Below are 20,056 nucleotides of genomic sequence, written 5' to 3' on the forward strand. Positions count from 1 at the left end.
AAAATTTTGCTTTCTCACTTAGAGTCAATCCCTCATTTTAATAATTCACAAAATATACTGTTCCAGTCTTATATATATACATAAACACTTGTAAACATAAATACTAAATTCAGAAGGATATGAATAAGATTAATTTAGAAACCAAGAGCATGGAAGAACAGTTACCACATTTTACAAGCAATCGTCTGAACTCCTACTTTGGAGTTCATTGTGGTATAGGAACCCACATTTCCCATGCCACTTGGTCCACAAAGTCTTTGCAACCCTGAAACAATCAAAGGCCAACATTGTCATGAAATAGATCTGGCCACCATCACTTTGGGTTTCATTTGGGACCCGTCTACAGACGTCTGGGCCATCTTCTGGATGTTTGGAGGAAAGTTTTAGTGGATGTTCTCTTGGATTGGTAGCCTTTTTTTTTTTCTTCAACTCTTCTGTTTTTCTCAATTTCATTCTTTGATGCTCGGGGTTCCTTGAATGATGAAGTTATTTTGCTAATCTTATTGACAAATATTCTGTTCCACCTGGCTGAGCCATGTTTTCATGGGTTTTTGTATCTTTAGAGCATGTGAGAAGAATCCTTTCCTGTCCTGCTTCTTCTGGTTCTAACTACTGCTAAAGCCTGCTTCTTTGTCCCATCATATTTTTCTTTTTATGCTCTTTTGCGCTTTATGCTCTTCCTCCTACACAGACTCCTCTTCCTCCACATTAGGCTCATCTTTCAATCTCAAAGTCAGAATGAGTTCTGGGTGTTTGGGGCAGAGGGATAATTTCCCTACTGTTCCAGTTTTTAATTTGGATTTGTTTTCTTTTTTCATGGCACCAAAGAGAATCAATGTAAGCTTTTCAGCCTTTTTTTTTTTTCTTCCTACATTTCAAAAGTGATTTCCAGTCTTTTTTTAGTTCTGGTATCTCTCTGGGCTTTACAGATTTTATCAACCCTTTAAATCTGTCTTTGTTTCCTCATTTCCAAGTTCTCAAGTAGTTTCTTCCATTGACATGCCATCTAACACACTCTTTGATTTTGTTTCTGATGTGCAAGCATCTAAAACATTTGGAGATGGTGACTAAAACATCTGGAGATGATGACTCTGATAGAGCTTTGAGACTTTTAACCTCTCAGAGATTTCTGAGTTCCCTTTTGCTATTAACTGGGCAACCAATGATTAAAAGTTCTCTGGCTTTTTGTCAATGTTTCAGCCTTCTTCATTTGCTTCAAGGATTCTTCTCAACCAGATCGGTCGAATCAAGGAAACTGTCATCATCATTACCATAAAAATCTGTTTTCTGAGTCTCTGGCTTTCTTTCTCCAAGAATCTGCCTCCTGACTTGGAAATCTCTGAGTATGTAAGATCCAACAAGCTTCCAGTGAACACTATCATTGCCTCCTTTCTCTTTTTTGAGCCAATGACTTCAATCCTCAATTGTTTTTTGGTTGAATCTAATTTTACCCTGCAGAGAGAGAACATCCTTTGTTACTGCTTCACCAGTGTCTTCACTTGCCTTACTACTCACTTGGATCCTATCTCTGTCTTCCTCTGGTCCTTGCAGAATAAAGAGGTGGTGCCACTTCCAAAGCTAAGAACATGCTCCTTGGGGACCAGACAATAGTGCTATTTGGATTTGTTTAATTTCTTTGTTTGAGTGTCTTCCCTAGACACTTCCTAGAACATAGAGTTAGAAGACAGGTCCATGGCAATAGCATTTCATTTCAGGGAAGGATGTTCTGGAAAATATGTTGCAGTTGACAGTGACCTGAAAAGGCAGCAACTCATCACTTTGGGCTACAGATGTCATAGATAGGTGTTGCTTTTCAGGGTCCATAGGCTGCAGGGGCCTGTGGGTCAGGAAACATGGCTGACTCCCCCATGGGTCCCTGAGAAGGGGGTCCAGCAGTGCCGTGGGCTTTTCCTTCTTCACTTCTTCAGGGTTTGAGGGACTGATGGCCAGGTTTTCCCTGAGGCAATAGCAAGGCTGGCTTCTTGAAGTCTCCATAGAGTGCTTTGACACTGGGAACTCTGATAAGGAGGAGGAAATCACAATGGAATTTTGATTCACTGGTTCTCTTAAAAACAATGGAAATAATAACAGGAAAATTAACATTCATTTTTCAAGAAGAGATTTGAATAAGGCATGTATTTTGGGCTTTACTATGGAGTAAGGAATTATGAGGCAGAAATATGATTATACAGTTATTATTCAAATTTGTATACAGGTGAGATCAATCACATTTCATACAAAATGTGACCTTTGGAAGGGAAATAACAGCTTAAACTTGATATATGAAAGCAAAAGGTGCAATCCATCCATTTACATTGTTGGTGGAAAGAGATGAGTTCTGTCCTCAGCCCACATATCAGAAACTAAAAATAGGAAGCCTTTAATTCAGTAAAAATATTTTGAGTTGTGGTGCCTGGGTGGCTCAGTCATTAAGTGTCTGCCTTCACCTCAGGTCGTGATCCCAGGTTTCTGGGATTGAACCCCTCATCAGGCTCCTTGCTCAGCGGGAATGCTGCTTCTCCCTCTCCTACTCCTCCTGCTCCTGTTTCCTCTTTCACTCTCTCTCTTTCTGCCAAATAAATAAATAAAATCTTTAAAAACAATCTCTTAAGTAAACAGTATTTACTATAAAAAACTATGTTTTTTTAACCTTTAAGAAACAACACTATTTATGTATTTTTTTTTAAAAGATTTTATTTATTTATTTGACAGAGAGAGATCACAAGTAAGCAGAGAGGCAGGCAGAGAGGAGGAAGCAGGCTCCCCGCAGAGCAGAGATCCTGATTCGGGGCTTGATCCCAGGACCCTGGGATCATGACCTGAGCTGAAGGCAGATGCTTTAACCCACTGAGCCACCCAGGCGCCCCATACTTGTAATTTTTTTTTAATATAATTTTTTATTTTTTATAAACATATATTTTTATCCGCAGGGGTACAGGTCTGTGAATCACCAGGTTTACACACTTCACAGCACTCACCAAAACACATACCCTCCCCAATGTCCATAATCCCACCCCTTTCTCCCAAACCCCCTCCCCCCAGCAACCCTCAGTTTGTTTTGTGAGATTAAGAGTCACTTATGGTTTGTCTCCCTCCCAATCCCATCTTCTTTCATTTATTCTTCTCGTACCCACTTAAGCCCCCATGTTGCATCACCACTTCCTCATATCAGGGAGATCATATGATAGTTGTCTTTCTCCGTTTAACTTATTTCGCTATTTTATGTATTTTTTATTATGTTCAGTTAGCCACTGTACAGTACACCACAAGTTTTTGATGTAGTATTCAGTGATTCCTTAGTTAGTTATAACACTCAGTGCTCATCACAACAAGTGCCCTCCTTAATACCTACCTCCTTAATACCCCCACTCCTCTGCCCTGTGATACCCTCAGTTTGTTTCTTGGGGTCCATAGTCTCATGGTTCACTTCCCTCTCTGATTTCTCCCCCTTCAGATTTCCCTTCCATCCCCTATGGTCCTCTGTGCTATTGCTTGTTTTCCACATATAAGTGAAACCATATGATAATTGTCTTTCTCTGCTTGACTTACTTCACTTAGCATAATCCCCTCCAGTTCCATCCATGTGGATGTAAACGGTGGATATTCATCTTTTCAGATGGCTGAGTAATATTCCATTGTATATATGAACTACATCTTCTTTATCCATTAATCAGTTGAAGTCCTGGGTCCTTCCACAATTTGGCTATTGTGGACATTGCTATGAACATTGGGGTACATGTGGCCCTTCTTTTCACTACATCTGTATCTTTGGGGTAAATACCTAGTAGTGCAATTGCTGGGGTGTGAGGTAGCTCTATTCTTAACATCATGAGGAACCTCCAAACTCATTATCAGAGTGACTGTACCAGCTTACATTCCTACCAACAATGTAAGAGGGTTCTCCTTTCTCCACATCCTTGCCAACATTTGTTGCTTCTTATCTTGTTAATTTTTGCCACTCTAACTGTTGTAAGGTGGTATCTCATTGTGGTTTTGATTTGTATTTCCCTAGTGATGTTGAGAATTTTTTCATGTGTCTGTTAGCCATTTGTATGTCTTCTTTGGGGAAGTGTCTGTTCCTGTCTTCTGCCCATTGTTTGACTGGGTTATCTGTTTTTTGAGTGTTGAGTTTGAGAAGTTTTTTATAGATCTTGGATATCAGGCTTTATCTGTAATGTCATTTTCAAATATCTTCTCCCATTCTGTGGGTTGCCTCTTAGTTTTGTTGACTATTTCCTTTGCTGTGCAGAAGCTTTTGATCTTGATGAAGTCCCAAAAGTTCATTTTTGCTTTTGTTTCACTTACCTTTGGAGACGTGTCTTGAAAGAAGTTATTGTGGCCGATGCTGAAGAGGTTACAGCCTATGTTCTCCTGTAGGATTTTGACAGATCCCTGTCTCACATTGAGCTCTTTTATGCATTTTGAATTTATCTTTGTGTATGGTGTAAGGGAACTATGTGGATTTAAGTGCCAATATTAGGCTTAAACTCACTCTGGTGGCTATTCCAAGACATACACTAATTTAAATTGTTAGCCAGATCCTGTACAATCCATGAGAAATCACAAGCAGAGATGTTAAGCAGATTTTATTTACCCTGGGCTTGGTCAGGATCTTGTTCACACTTCTCCTTGCTCACTAGGATTCCTTTACACCTACCTCAAATTGAGGCATACTTGTCACATTGAAATGTCAGAGCACCTAAGCCTCTGGAACAGATGAGTGAAGGACAGGCCCTCATATGAGATCCTTGGATGGTTGATAGCAGGCTGCTATGAGATTGCTGTGTGCCGGTGAGTGTATACATGGCCATGTGTGTACTGGGGTGGCTTTAGGGAGCTGGGGGATCTCTTCCCATCTGCCCTACCCAATTATGAGGTTGCAGGACTCAACTAGAAGGTTAGTAATCCCATATCTGCTTGACAATATCTTATTAGTTTCAGATATATATTATAGTAATTTGATCTTTATAAATATTATAAAATGATGCCCAAGTTTAATTATCATCTGTCACCATACAAAGTCATTACAATATTATTGAGTATATTTCTTATGGTGTACATTACATCCCCATGACTTATTTCATAACTAGAAGTTTGTACCTCTTATCCTCTTTACCTATTTTGCCTGTGCTCCATTCCCTCCCCACTCTGGTAATTACCACTTTGTCTTCTGTATCTATGAATCTGTTTCTGTTTTGTTGTGTTTGTTCACTTGTTTTGTTTTTGTTTTTGTTTGTTTTTTTTTAGATTCCATATATAAAGGAAATCCTATGGTGCTTATTTCACTTAGCACAATACCTTCTGGGTCCATTCTAGTTTTATAAATGGCAAGATTTCATTCTTTGTTATGCCTCAGTTCATTATATATATATATGTGTGTGTGTGTGTGTGTGTGTGTATACATCTCACATCTTTTTTTCAAAGATTTTATTTATTTATTTGCGAGAGTGAAAGAGAGAGAAAGAAGGAGTGTGTGTGTGTGTGTGTGTGTGTGTGTATCCCACATCTTTTTTTCAAAGATTTTATTTATTTGTGAGAGTGAAAGGGAGAGAAAGAAGGAGTGTGTGTGTGTGTGTGTGTGTGTGTGTGTGTGTGTACAAGCAGGGGGGAGGGGCAGATGGCGTGGGAGAAGCAGACTCCCTGCTGAGCAAGGAGCCTGATACAGGACTAGATCCCAGAACCCTAGGATGATGACCTGAGCCAAAGGCAGACACCAAACGGAATGAGCCATCCAAGCACCACATATCCCATCTTTTTTATCTTTATCTACTGATAGACATAAATTCTTTCCATATCCTGGCTATTGTAAATAATGTTAGTGTGAACATAAAGTTGGATGCATAGATTTTCAAATTGGTGTTTTTATTTACTTGGGTCAATACCCAGAAGTGAAATTTCTGAATAATATGGCAGTTCTATTGTAAGGAACCTCCATACTATTTCCATAATGGCTGCACAAATTTTCATTCCTGCCAACAGTGTATGTCATTTCACTTTTCTCCACATCCCACTGATACTTGTTATTTCTTGTTGTTGTTGTTTCTAATAATAACTAATCTAACAGGCTTGAGATGATACCTCATTGTGGGTTTTGATTTTCATTTCCCTGATGAGCATCTTTTAATGCACCTGTTAGTCATCTTCATGTCTATTCAGGTCCTACAGTAAATTGTGGAAGCTTTTCAGGTATTGGGGATGTTTACCCAATATTTGTATGATTTGCAAATATCTTCTCCCATTCATTAGGTTGCCTTTTCACTTTGTTGATGGTTTCCTTCACAGTGCAAAAACTTTTAGTTTGATACAATCCCATTTGTTAATTTAACTTTTGTTGTCATTTTCTACAGAGGCTTAAAAAACTATTTCTAGACCAATGTCAAAGACTTTACTGTCTGTGTTTTTTTCTACTAACGTTATGGTTTCACTCTTACATTCAAATCTTGAATCCATTTTTAATTTATTTTTGTATATGGTGTAAGATTGGGGTCCAGTTTCATTCTTTTGTGTGTAGACCTCCAGTTTTTTCCACACTACTTTTAGAAGAGACTGTCTATTCCCCCATTGTATAGTCTTGCCACCTTTGTCATGGATTAATAGACTATATATGTATGAGTTTATTTTTGAACACTCTATTCTATTCTATTGATCTATGTGTTGTTTTCACACTAGTTTCATACTATTTTAATTACTATAGCTTTATAGTATAGTTTGAATCAGGGAATATAATATCTCAGTTTTGTTTTTCTTTCTCAAGATTGCTTTGGCTATTTGCGGTACCCAACAAAATACTGATGGCATTTTCAACAGAATTAGAACAAAGAATACTAAAATTTGAATGGAACCCCAAAATAGTTCTTTGTTAACATATGCAAAGTTAAGAATAAAAATTAGTTAACACATTAAAATAATTCTATAAATCAGGGTTTGCATATATGGAAGAAATCCAGAGTTTTGTTATATTATTAAAATGTTCATTTTTATTTTTTTAATTAATTACTTAATTTTTTTAAGTATAAAGAAGATAAAAAACACTCCCTGCTTCCACTGATTGATTGTGACCCCAAATTTTATGCCCAGGCTTAGACACCCAGCATGACCCAGGACCTTCCTTCCTCTGACCCCCTTTTTCTACTCCCTGTGCTCAATGCACTCCAATCACACATTTGTCTTTGTCCTGCCCAGGCCTGCATTTTTTTTTTTTAGGCTTCAAATTAGTTAACATACAATGCCACACTGGTTTCAGAAGCAAAATCCCGTGATTCATCACCCACATACAATGTACAGAACCCAGTGTTCATCCCAACAAGTACCCGCCTTAATACCTATCACTCATTTAGCCCATCTCCCTACGCAGCTCCCCTCTGGCAACCCTCAGTTTGTTCTCTATATTTAAGAGTCCCTTATAGTTTGCTTCTCTCTCTGTTTTTATCCTATTTTATTTTTCCATGCATTCCCTCTGTTCATCTCTTTTGTTCTTAAATTTGACATGTGAGTGAAATCATCTATTTGTCATTCTGTGACTGACTTATTTCCCTTAGCATAATACACTCTAGCTACATCCACATCATTGCAAATAAGATTTTATTCTTTTTGATCACTGAGTAAAATTTCATTGTATATATATACCACTTCTTCTTTATCCACTCATAAGTCAATGGACAATTGGACTCTTTCCATAATTTGGCTAATGTTGGTAATTTTGCTATAAACATTGGGGTGCATGTGCCCCTTTGAATCAGCACTTTCGTATTAGCATGTTGGGATAAATACTTAATAGTGCAACTGCAGGTTTATAGGGTAATTCTATTTTTAACTTTTTTTTTTTTGAGAAAAACTCCATACTGTTTTGTTTTTTTGTTTTTTTGAGAAAAACTCCATACTGTTTTCCAGAGTAGCTATACCAGTTTTCATTCCCACCAAATGTGCCAATGGGTTCCCCTTTCTCCACATCTTCACTAATACCTGTTTTTTCCTGAGTTGTTAATTTTAGCCATTCTGATTTGTATTTCCTTAATGAGAGATACTGAGCATCTTTTCATGTGTCCGTTAGTCATCTGATATCTTCTTTGGAAAAATATCTATTCATGTTTTCTTCCCAATTCTTAACTGGAGTATTTGTTTTTTGGGTGTTGAGTTAGATAAGTTCTTTATAGATTTTGGATGTTAGTTCTTTATCTGATACATCATTTTCAAATATCTTTTCCCATTCCATTGGTTGCCTTTTAGTTTTGTTGATTATTTCCTTCATGGTGCAGAAGCATTTTGTCTGATACACTCTCAATAGTTCATTTTTGTTTTTGTTTCCCTTGCCTCCAGAGATATGTCTGATAAGATGTTGCTATGGCCAAGGTCAAAGAGGTTGCTGCCTGAATTCTTCTCTAGGATTTTGGTGGTTTCCCATCTTACATTTAGGTCTTTCATCCATTTTTAATTTCTTCTGGTGTGTTGTGTAAGAAAGTGGTTCAGCTTCATTCTTCTGCATGTAGCCTTCGACTTTCCTCAACACCATGTATTGAAGAAACTATCTCTTTTTCATTGGACATTTTTTCCTGTTTGTCAAAGATTAGTTGACCATACAGTTGTTGGCCCATTTCTGGGTTCTCTATTCTGTTCCATTGATGTATGTGTTTGTTTTTGTGCCAGTAACACACTGTCTTAATCACTACAGCTTTGCAATGTGGCTTGAGGTCTGGAATTGTGATGCTTTTTGCGTTGCTTTTTTTTTTTTTTTAAGATTGCTTTAGCTATTCAGGGTCTTTTCTGGGTCCATATAAATTAGAGGATTGTTTGTTCTACCTCTGTGAAAAGTGGTGCTGTTATTTTGATAGAGATTGCATTGAATGTGTAGATTGCTTTGGGTAGTATAGATATATTAACAATATTTGTTCTTCCAATCAGTTTTCTATTTCTTTGTGTCTTCTTCAATTTCTTTCATAATTGTTCTATAGTTTTCAGAATACAGATCTTTGCCTCTTTGGTTAGGTATTTTATGGGTCTTGGTGCAATTGTAAATGGGGTCAATTCTTTGATTTCTCTTTCTACTGTTTCATTATTGGTGTAAAGAAATGTAATAGGTTTCTGTACATTTATGTTGTATTCTGTAGCTTTATTGAATTCATGTGTCAGTTCTAGCAATTTTATGTTGGAGTCTTTTGGGTTCTCTACTCATGTCAACTGCAAATAGTGAAAGTTTGACTTCTTCCTCGTCATTTCGAATGCCTTTTATTCCTTTTTGTTTGATTGCTAAAGCCACAGCTTCTGGTACTATGCTGAACAACAATGATGAGAGTGGATATCCCTGTCATATTCCTGACCTGAGGGGAAAAGCTCTCAATTTTTCCCCACTGAGGATATTATCTGTGGGTCTTTTGTATATGGCATTTATGATGTTGAGGTATGTTTCTTCTATTCCTACTTTCTTGAGGATTTTTATCAAGAAAGGATGCTGTATTTTGTCAAATGCTTTTTCTGCACCTATTGAGAGGCTCATATGGTTCTTATCCTTTCTGTTACTAATGTGGTGTATCGTGTTGATTGATTTGCAAATATTGAAGTATGCTTGCAGCACAGGAATAAATCCCATTTGGTCATGGTGAATAATTCTCTTAATGTACTGTTGGATTCAATTAGCTAGTATCTTGTTGAGAATTTTTGCATTCATGTTCATCAGGGATATTGGTCTGTAATTCTACATTTAGTGGGGTCTTTGTCTGATTTTGGAATCAAGGTAATACTGGCCTCATAGAATGAGTTTAGAAGGTTTCCTTCCATTTCTCCTTTGTAAAACAGCTTAAGATGAATAGGTATTAATTCTTTAAATGTTTGGTGGAACCCCTTGGAAAGCCTCTGGCCCTGTACTCTTGTTTGTTGGGAGATTTTTGATTACTGATTCAATTTCTTTGCTTGGTCTGTTCAAATTTTCTATTTCTTCCTGTCTCAATTTTAGTAGTTTATATATTTCTAGGAATTTATTTCTTCCAGGTTGCCCAATTTGTTGGAATATAATTGCTCATAATGTTTTCTTATAATTGTTTGTATTTTCATGGTGCTGGTTGTGACCTTCATGGTTTTATTTATTTGGGTCCTTTCTCTTTTCTTATTGATAAGTCTAGCTAGGGCTTTATCAATTTTTTAAAACTTTTTTTCAAAGAATTAGATCCTAATTTCATTGATCTGTTCTACCGTTTTTTTTAAATTTCTTTATAATTTATCTCTGCTCCAATCTTAATTATTTTACTTCTGTTAATTTTAAGATTTATTTGCTGTTCTCTTTTTAGTTCCCTTAGCTGTAAGGTTAAGCTGTGTATTTGAGACTTTTCTTGCTTCCTCAGGAAGGCTTGTATTGCTATATACTTTGTTCTTATGACCACCTCTGCTGTGTCCCAAAGGTTTTGAACTGTGATGTTTTCATTCTTACCTGCTTCCATGTATTTTTTTTATCTTAATTTTTTAAATTTAGTTTTATTTTATTTCAGTGTTCCAAAATTCATTGTTTATGCACCACACCCAGTGCTCCATGCAATATGTGCCCTCCATAATATCCACCTCCAGGCTCACCTCCCCACCCCCCCCAAAAAAAACCCCTCAGTTTGTTTCTCAGAGTCCACAATCTCTCATGGTTTGTTTCCCCCTCCGATTTGCCCCAACTCACTTCTCCTCTCCATCTCCCAATGTCTTCCATGTTATTCCTTATGCTCCACAAGTAAGTGAAACCATATGATAATTGACTTTCTCTGCTTTAATATCCTGATTGACCCACTCATTCTTTAGTAGGATGTTCTTTAACCTTATGTAGTCATGGTTTTTCCAAATTTTTTCTTATGGTTGCCTTCAAGTTTCATAGTGAAAATATGCATGGTATGATCTCAATCTGTATGGTTGAAGCCTGATTTGTGACCCAGTATGTGATCTCTTATGGAGTGTTCCATGTGTGCTCGAAAAGAATGTATATTCTGCTGTTTGGGGACAAAATGCTCTGAAAATGTCTGTTAAGTCTGTCTGATCTTGTGTGTCATCCAAAGCCACTGTTTCCTTGCTGATCTTCTGCTCAGATGATCTGTCCATTGCTGTGAGTGGGCTGTTGAAGTATCCTATTATTGTATTATCATCAATGAGTTTCTTTACGTTTTTCATTAATTATTATATATTTGGTTGCTCCCAAGTTGGGTGAATAAATATTTACAGTTGTTAGATCTTGTTATTAGGCAGACTCCTTTATTATGGTGCCCTTCTTCACCTCTTATTAAAGTCTTTGGTTTAAAATCTAGTTTGTCTGATACAAACTCTAGTTTGTCTGATACAAACCCCAGCATTCTTTTGATGTCCATTATCATGATAGATGGTTCTCCACCCCTTCACTTTCAATATGGAGTTGTTTGTGAGTCTGAAATGAGTCTCTTATAAATAGCATATTGATGGGTCTCGTTTTGGGTTGTTTGTTTGTTTTTAAGTAGGCTTCACTCACAGAATGAAGCCCAATGTGCAGTCTGAACTCACTACCCTGAGATCAAGACCTGAGCCAAGATCAAGAGTTGGATGTTTAACTGACTGAGCCACCCAGTCATCCCAGGGTCTCGAGTTTTTTAATCCATTTTGATACCCTATGTCTTTTTATTGAAACATTGAATCCACTAATATTCAGAGTAATTGAAAGATATGACTTTAATGCCAATGCATTACCTATAAATTTGCTTTCCTATAGATGGTCTCTATCCCTTTCTAGACTTTGTTAATTTTTGTCTCTCTTTCCCATTCAAAGTGTCCCATTCAGTACTTCTTGCAGAGCTGGTTTAGTGTTTACTAACTCCTTTAGTTTTTGCTTTTCTTGGAAATTCTTTACCTTTCCTTTCATTCTGAATGACAGTCTTGATGGATAAAATATTCTTGGATGCACATTTTTTCCCATTTAGCATAATGCTAAACGCTAAATACTAAAAATGCTATTTTGTTCTGGTCCGCCAAGTTTCTGTGGACAGTTCTGCTGCTAACCTTATGTGTCTACCCTTGTACATTGAGGTTATTTTTGCCCCCAGCTGCTTTCAGAAATCTCTCTTTATCTTTGTATTTTGCAAGTTTCACTGGTATGTCTTGATGTTGATCTGGTTTTGTTGATTTTTGAGGGGATAGTTCTCTGTGCCTCTTAGACTTGAATACTTCTTTCCTTCCCCAGATTAAGTAAATTCTCAGCTATAATTTGTTCAAACTTCTGTTGCCTCTTCCCACTCTTCTTCTGGGACTCCAATGATGTGGATATTATTGCACTTCGTGAAATTGCTGAGGTACCAAAGTCTATAATCATGATGTAATAATTTTTTCCTTCATCTTTTCAGCTTCATTATTTTCCATAATTTTATTTACTATATAACCTACTCAACTCAGCTTCTTCCATCTTCATGATTCCATCCAGTCAGTTTTGCATCTCAGTAATATATATTTTTTAAATTTTATTTTGGCCTAATTTTTCGGTCTTTTACCTCTGCAGCCAAGGTTTCTCTGGTTTCTTCTTTGCTTCTGTCAAACCTAGCTAGTATTCTTATGACTGTTCTAAATTCTTGTTTGGATGAATTGCATATATCTGTTTTGGGAGAATCTCTGGCTGTGATTTCTTCTTGACTTTTTTTTTTTTTTTTTTTTTTGAGAATTCCCCCATCTTGTCATTATGTCTAGCTTTCTGTCTTTTGCATATTATGAAAGCTATGTTTCCTGCTCTTGAGAGTAATACTATATTAATAAGGGGTTCATACACTGCCCAGGGCCTGGTGCTTCAGGAAGTGTTTCTTGTATATGCTATGTGCACTTTGATATTGTGTTTTTTAGCTGCTCTTCCCCACAGGTCAGTACTCTACAGAGTTTCTCCTTATAGTGGGGAGTGTTTGGAACTTTAGGTAGGTGTGCTTTGATTTGTTAAGTCTGGTACATGATGGAGTGGAGTGCTTGTTTGGTCTTCTGAGAGAAAGGCCTGCTTTGCTGGCTCACAGTCAGACCTGACTTTGCAATGATGCCCCTGCCAGGTGCAAGTGGAAGGGCTCAGTGTAAGTGATTCCAACCTCCACTGGAAGCACTGTGTTTTCTTCTGAAATGCAAACATGTGGATGGGTGGAGGCCGGGGGTGGGGAGGGGTGGGGGTGGGGGCGGGGATGGAGTCACCCTGCCCTTTTGTCCTTGGGGAGGAAAACTCAACTGCCTCTGTTGTTCACAGAGACTGTTCACTCACAGTCTCAACCTGTCTGTGCCTGGCCATTGTCACACCTGACACCACAGTTCTCCTGTGTTTTATCTCTGGCACACAACTGGGATTCAAAACTCCAAATCTTAAAGGGCCCAGCAAGGTATGGACCTACTCTCCTCTCTCCCTGCAGGGAAGAGACTTGCAGCACACCCCTCACTGCTCTGTCCCAGAAAAGCAGCTGCACAGTGCACACACAGTGGCTGGAGTCCACTGTGATGCAGAGCAAAAAGTTGTGACCAAGCTATCTGCCCTCTGCATGTGACAGTCCCTGCCTCTGAACAAGTGTTCAATGACCCCCCACCCCCACAGTGAGCCCTTTGTCCTTGGAGAGGCAAATACCCTTTTTCAAATGTACTTTAGCAGGGGGAGCAATCTCTTCCAGTGCTACCCAGATGATTCCCTCACTGCAGCACATTGTGGAACCTTATCCTCCTCTCTCTTCCACTTTTTCCTTCTTTCCCTGACTTCACTCTGTGACAATGGCTCCTTCCCCTCCATAGCACTGTGGTTTCTCTCTCCCCCCAGTTCAGGGCTCCAAACCTCTCATCTGCCACATTCTCTCTTCCCATTGTGCAGATTGTTTTCTTAACCCTCAGATCAATTTCCTTTGTTCAAAATGATAAGATATTGATCTAGCTGATTTGAGGAATGGGGCAAGCTCAGGGTCTTAACTCTTCCTATCTCTGTTTTATTTTTAATATATCTTTGGATTTTATTTGATTTCTTTGATCCAAGATTGCCAGTATATTCAATCAATTAGAAATAAATTATCCTGATCTGTTTATTCATATGACACCAAATTATTTTCACTAAAATTCCTCCTAAGTTGACTGATAGTGTCAAGTAATGAGAGGTCATGTCAAATGAGAGGTAAGATTTCTTGCTGACTGTGTTGTATGGCTGTGTGGGCCAGGTGGACTTCTATAAGGATTCACGGAGATTCATGGTAGCCATACAGCATAGCTCTGCACCAAAGATTCACAAACATACATTTTTCATGGGCATGTTCCATAATGTTTTGTCCAGTTCAGCTGGAAGGAGTGGTGGCCAACCAGGTTTTAAGCAAACTTATTTTTATATTTGGTCTAATACTGCTAATGCAAATTATACATAAGGAAGAAATATAGCAGAAACTAAGTGATATATGCATGCTAAAGTGTGATTGCTTCTGCATTTGTGCATAAATACATGGAGAGTGATGTAGAAGATAGAATGGGCAAAAAGAATAAATGCCTTTATATTTATGGAAAATAGTGGCTCTGCAAGTAAAAAGAGTCTAATTCAGTAAATGATCTGAGTCAATCTATTTTACTATCAAGTCAATACATGATAGATAGATAGATGGATGGATAGATAAAATAACAGTGGCTAGTCACCACTGCTATAGTAAGAATATGTTCTTTTATTCGATCAGATTTAAATTCACACCAGGAACAAATTAAAATTTTTCTAAATTGAAATTTCATTACTGACTAGTATAAATGAATGTATTATACATTTAATAGATGATGGCATGCCTAATTAGGAACTGTTAATTCTTTTCTTTGATATAGCATTTTTCCTTAAGTAATTTTTTATAATTAGTACTAAATTATAGTAATGAAATATCTTACCTATGAAGAAAATACTGAATAATGTATTGACTAATAGCATATGTTGAATTAATTATTTAGTGTAATTTGACAGTAATATTTAAATTCATGTTGTTTTGACTCTGACAGTGAAATACATCATGTACAAAAAATTTTTGGAGTACCTGGTATTTTTTACAGAGAAATTATGAATTTGTATTTCAAAAGAAGAAATAGAAAAATTCCAAGTATATAATGGAAAAGGTCTATATTTCTGCTAATTTAATGTGTTTGACACATATGAAACTAATTAGGTAAACACGTCAACCAATTAATCTAGTTAATGCTATTAAGTATTACACAACTTAAAAGTATATTCTATGTTGAGAAGTTAATAAAAATAAAAATCGGGGCACCCAGGTGGCTCAGTGGGTTACACCTCTGCCTTTGGTTCAGTCATGATCTCAGGGTCCTGGGATCGAGCCCTGCATCAGGCTTTTTGCTCAGCAGGGAGCCTGCTTCCTCCCTCTCTCTCTGCCTGCCTCTCTGCCTAGTTGTGATCTCTGTCTGTCAAAAAAATAAATAAAATCTTAAAAATAATTAAATAAATAAATAAAAATTAAATTAATAATTGTCCTGATTCAGTAGTTACAATGTTATAAATCAGAGTGTAAGTATAAGGCAGCCCAGAAGATTCTACCCTACATTTGTTTTAGTGTTGGTAGATCCAAAGAGGTTGCTTTTACTGGATTCTATTATCTTAGTCTATGATTTAAGGACTTCATATTATTTTAACTATATGTGCAAAACCTAAACGGGGAACTACAAATGACAATTTGAAATAATTAGAGAACAAGAACTATCTGTATTATTGAGAATACTATTCTCAATATGTATTATTGAGCATCTATGTAACCACACTCTAATTGTAATTAGCAAATCAAATGCATTAGGTTAAGTGGAAGAATAATGTGGATTGCATCTGCTGAATTTGATGTAAAGGCCTTCAGGTATTGAACTGGGCTCAGTGGTTATGTAAGATTCACAGAAAAAATGTGGCTGCTCTGGGAAAGAAGCACAGCCTAGAGTAACACTGTCTAACAGAAATAAAATGTCAGCCACAAATGCAAACCACACAGGTAAAACTTCACATTTTTTAGTGGCCATGCAAGAAAAGTTAAAACTAACAAATGAAATTAAACTTATTAATATATTTTACATGACCCAGTATGTTCAAAATACTATTATTTGAACTTATAAAAGATTGTGATATTTTACATTTTTTATACTAAGTCTCTGAAATCCAATATATATTTTATAATTATATATAGCACATCTCAATTTGTACTAACAGCATTTCAAGTGTTTAATACCCATAGATGGTTGGTGGGTACAGAAAGTTCAACCTCAGACTCTCTCTTTGGGCCTGGCTAGCTATTCATTCTCTTCAGTGTTTTGAATGAAGAGTTTCTTAGGAGATTCATGTATTGTATTCATGAGAAAATGAGAAAAGCAAAAAATATCCTGGTAGTTTAGAAAAACGTATAAATATTACAAAAGCCTAACTCAAAGGGCACTTTTTGGTCCCTAGCTTATTGGACCTTTCTGCAGCACTTGCCATGGTAAATTACTTTCTGCTCCTTAAAACTACACATCGATGGTTTTCTCCTATCTCACTGACTTGTACACATTTTGAGTCAGATCCCCTTTCTCTGTTCTACAATGTTGGTGTTTTACAGACTTTTTTTTGACCCCCATTTTGTTCTTACCCTACAACTTCTCCCAGGAGTACCTCAAGCTCTTACATATGCTGATATCACTCAAATGTTATCTCTGGCCTTACATCTTTTGTTAACCTTTATTTCCAAATGCCTGTTGGATAGGTCCACCCAGCTATTTTACAAGCACGTAAACCCATCATCCTTCCTTCTACACCTGCTCTTCTAGTCCATAGTTCATATGGTGTCATCACCATCCACTGAATTAGAAACCAATGGTGAGCCTTGACACTCTGCACTCCCTCACTAATCAGCAAACCCTATTGATTTCGCCAACTTAATATATATCTATACTTCCCTCTCTCAAAAAAACATCTGCGATTCACTTAATTACCCTCTGTTTCTTGGAATGAGGCAAAATCTTCATCAATTCACCATTTTACTAATCACATGCCCTCAAACCCATCTTCCCAACACAGCTATGGAAAATGAAAGAAAGGCCATCTTTACTCTTCCTTAAAACACTTCAGTGGTTGCCATAAGTTAAAGAATAAGGTCCAGAATCTCTGGTCCTTCATATCCTCTTACTGCCTTGCTCTTTAATTTTATTCTTATACCACTTTCTGAACTTCACACTCTACCAATACAAGACTCTAATGTAGCTCTCCACAAACACCAAGCTGTGTGTGAGCTGTGCTTCCTTGGTTCCTTTTATTCTTCCCCTTCTTTAATCCCGGACTCATCCATTAAGAACCCACATATGTTTTACATCATTTCCTTAAAAGGCTGTAAATTGGCCACCATCCAAGATTGTTTCTGGCTGGGTGGGGGTCCTCTTGTTGCTTCCTAAACATACCTCTATCACAGCATTAAGCATGTCTATTAAATTGTCTTCTGGATGTCTCCACCATCACGTGGTATAAATCGTTGTATCTTTGATATCCAGCACAGTGCTTTGTATAAGGATTTGATGAACTAACCAAAGTCAGGTTAAAAACACTAGCATTTGTATGTTCACTCACATGTACAAAAGCTGCACACATGAGGACACTCAAGCAAAGAAGACATTCGTTCCTTTAAAAGCAGCACAGGTAAAGAAATTGAAACATTTTAGTAAATTAAAAATCGATATACGTGAACAGTGAATACAGCTCCCTCAAAGCATGAATTGTGTTCAGTTTGCCTTACTTGAAGAATGTGCGAGTTTTAGCTCAAACTTTCCTTGTCAACACCTTAGAGGCTGTCTAGTTGTGGGCGAACAGAGGGAAAGAAGGTTACAGAGATTAGTGTTGAAGTTGTCTCCCATGATCCATGGCATCAATTCACTTTGCCAACCCCCAGTTTTCTCATTAGTAACATGAGGAAATTAGGCCTATGAGAGTCCTCCTGAATCTTAGATTCCATAATTCAAGATTGTGTCTACATAGGGGTGGAGAGAGGAGGAAAACAGGGAGAGGAAATAAAACAGAACTTGCTTACATCCCAATTCATTCTACTTGAACCTATAAAAACACATAGCATCATTTTAATTAGAGCTGTTTCATTAATTTTAATTTTTCCAGATACATGAGTATTTATGCTATATTACAGGAATAGTTATGAGGAGATGTGAAAATGTTTTATTCTTCTTAAGTCCAATAGACATTACATGATAACAATGTCCATAAATGTTAATGATTTTAGTTTCATTTTTCTTTTCCCAAGATAGAATAGTTGCATTACGACAATATTGAATCTGGTAGGGATTTAATTCCTTATGCAGCTGTGCTCAGGAAATCAATGGGATAAAGCTGAGATGTCAGTGCATCTTAATTTGGTCAGTCATGTCCTATAGATGTGTGAAAATCATTGCATTTTTCTACAAGAAGTTCTGAGCACCATTTAAAATATACAAACTGAACATGGCCTTCAGTGGTACTTAGGACCTCATTGTGTACACTGTTGATGACCAATAAATGATTGTTTAGTAGCCAAATAATTCACATAATAGAGAAAATGTGCTCTGTAGACCACAATGGTATAGTTTTTTTTTTTTTTTAAAAGATTTTATTTATTTATTCGACAGAGAGAGATCACAAGTAGGCAGAGAGGCAGAAAAGAGAGAGGAGGAAGCAGCCTCCCGGCTGAGCAGCTGATGTGGGGCTCAATCCCAGGACTCTGGGATCATGACCTGAGCCGAAGGCAGAGGCTTTAACAGACTGAGCCACCCAGGCGCCCCCACAATGGTATAGTTTTAAGAGCATTATCAATGACCAAAAACACACTGCAAAGCAAGGTTGTGAAATATCTCTGTCATATAGGGGACTTTGTAGAGGAACATTAGTTTTACTTCTATATAAAGAGCACATGCTTGTTGAGAAGATGAAGACAGTACAGTATAGATAAATTCAAAATAGTTACTCACCTTTATTTCCATCCAATCTCCAAAACTTCTCTGATAAGAGCATGCTGTATAATGGTTTGGGGTATTTTCTATGCCATTGTAATGGGATGTCAAGGAACTTTTCCTGTTGTTCTGGACTTGTCAGTGGCTAGAGCTGAGGGCAAAGGGTGCATTTAACAATTGGAGATGTCTTAACCTCTCTGATCCTTAGTTTCCTCACATTGAGAATGGGAGCAGTGATCAATTTCCTTCCTAACTCAGAGCATTTTTCTTTTAATTGGTGAAACATAAATGAAAATAGTCTATAATTATAAATCGCTACACAAATAAGGTGTTATTCTGATTCTCAAAGAATGAAAATAAATTTTGGATCCTATGATGCCAAAACAGCAAGCAAGAAGCCCTCAAACCTATGATCTATCTGATTAAAAAACGTTTATGAAATTGAAAGTAAATTTTGTGATAGAACAATATCTGCTCAATAAAATGCCTGCTCATCCGAAGAGTGGTCACTAAATTTAAACAAATTTTAACATTTCATAAACTATTCATGAAATTTCCAAACAACATGCTATACAACCATTAAAACTAATTATGATATTTTTTCTCATATTTCCAAAAAAAAATGTTAAGTGAACTTCAGAATGCAATAATATTCTGTACATTACCATTGCAGCATAAAAGGAATGTACAAACACAGAAAACAATGTGCTTAAAATAAAATAATTGTAATCAGTTTATAAAACCGTAACATTTCAAAACTTTACATGTGTTATGTATTTTGTTTTAATATAGGGAAATATAAGAGATGGAAGAAATCAATGGTTCAGCATTTACTACTTTACTATGAGATAAACTAGAAGATAAAATCCCCCTATACATACTAATAGAAGAAATGTATCTCAGTGGTACTTGTGTACTGAAGGTTTGTTTTCCCTCCCTTCCCCAACTCATATGTTGAAGCACTAATACCTAACCTGATGGTCCTAGGAGGTGGACCTTTGGAGGTGATAGGAATTAGATGAGATCATAAGGGCAGAACCCTTAGGATTGGGCTAGTGCCCTTAGACGAGTCAAGAGAAAGTTCACAGCTCCATTTTCTGCCCCACTGGGATGCAAGAAATCAGCAGTCTGCTGAAGGCTCTCTCCAGAACCC

At 37.0% G+C, this 20,056-nt stretch overlaps 1 pseudogene; it reads right to left on the reverse strand.

The window, feature by feature from the left end:
• Positions 1-615: 615 nt before the first annotated feature.
• Positions 616-1,469, reverse strand: LOC131814467 (kanadaptin-like; annotated as a pseudogene).
• Between the last annotated feature and the right edge of the window lie 18,587 nt (positions 1,470-20,056).

The sequence above is a fragment of the Mustela lutreola genome, chromosome 14 (assembly GCF_030435805.1).
Source record: "Mustela lutreola isolate mMusLut2 chromosome 14, mMusLut2.pri, whole genome shotgun sequence".
In the NCBI taxonomy this organism is placed as follows: Eukaryota; Metazoa; Chordata; class Mammalia; order Carnivora; family Mustelidae; genus Mustela; species Mustela lutreola.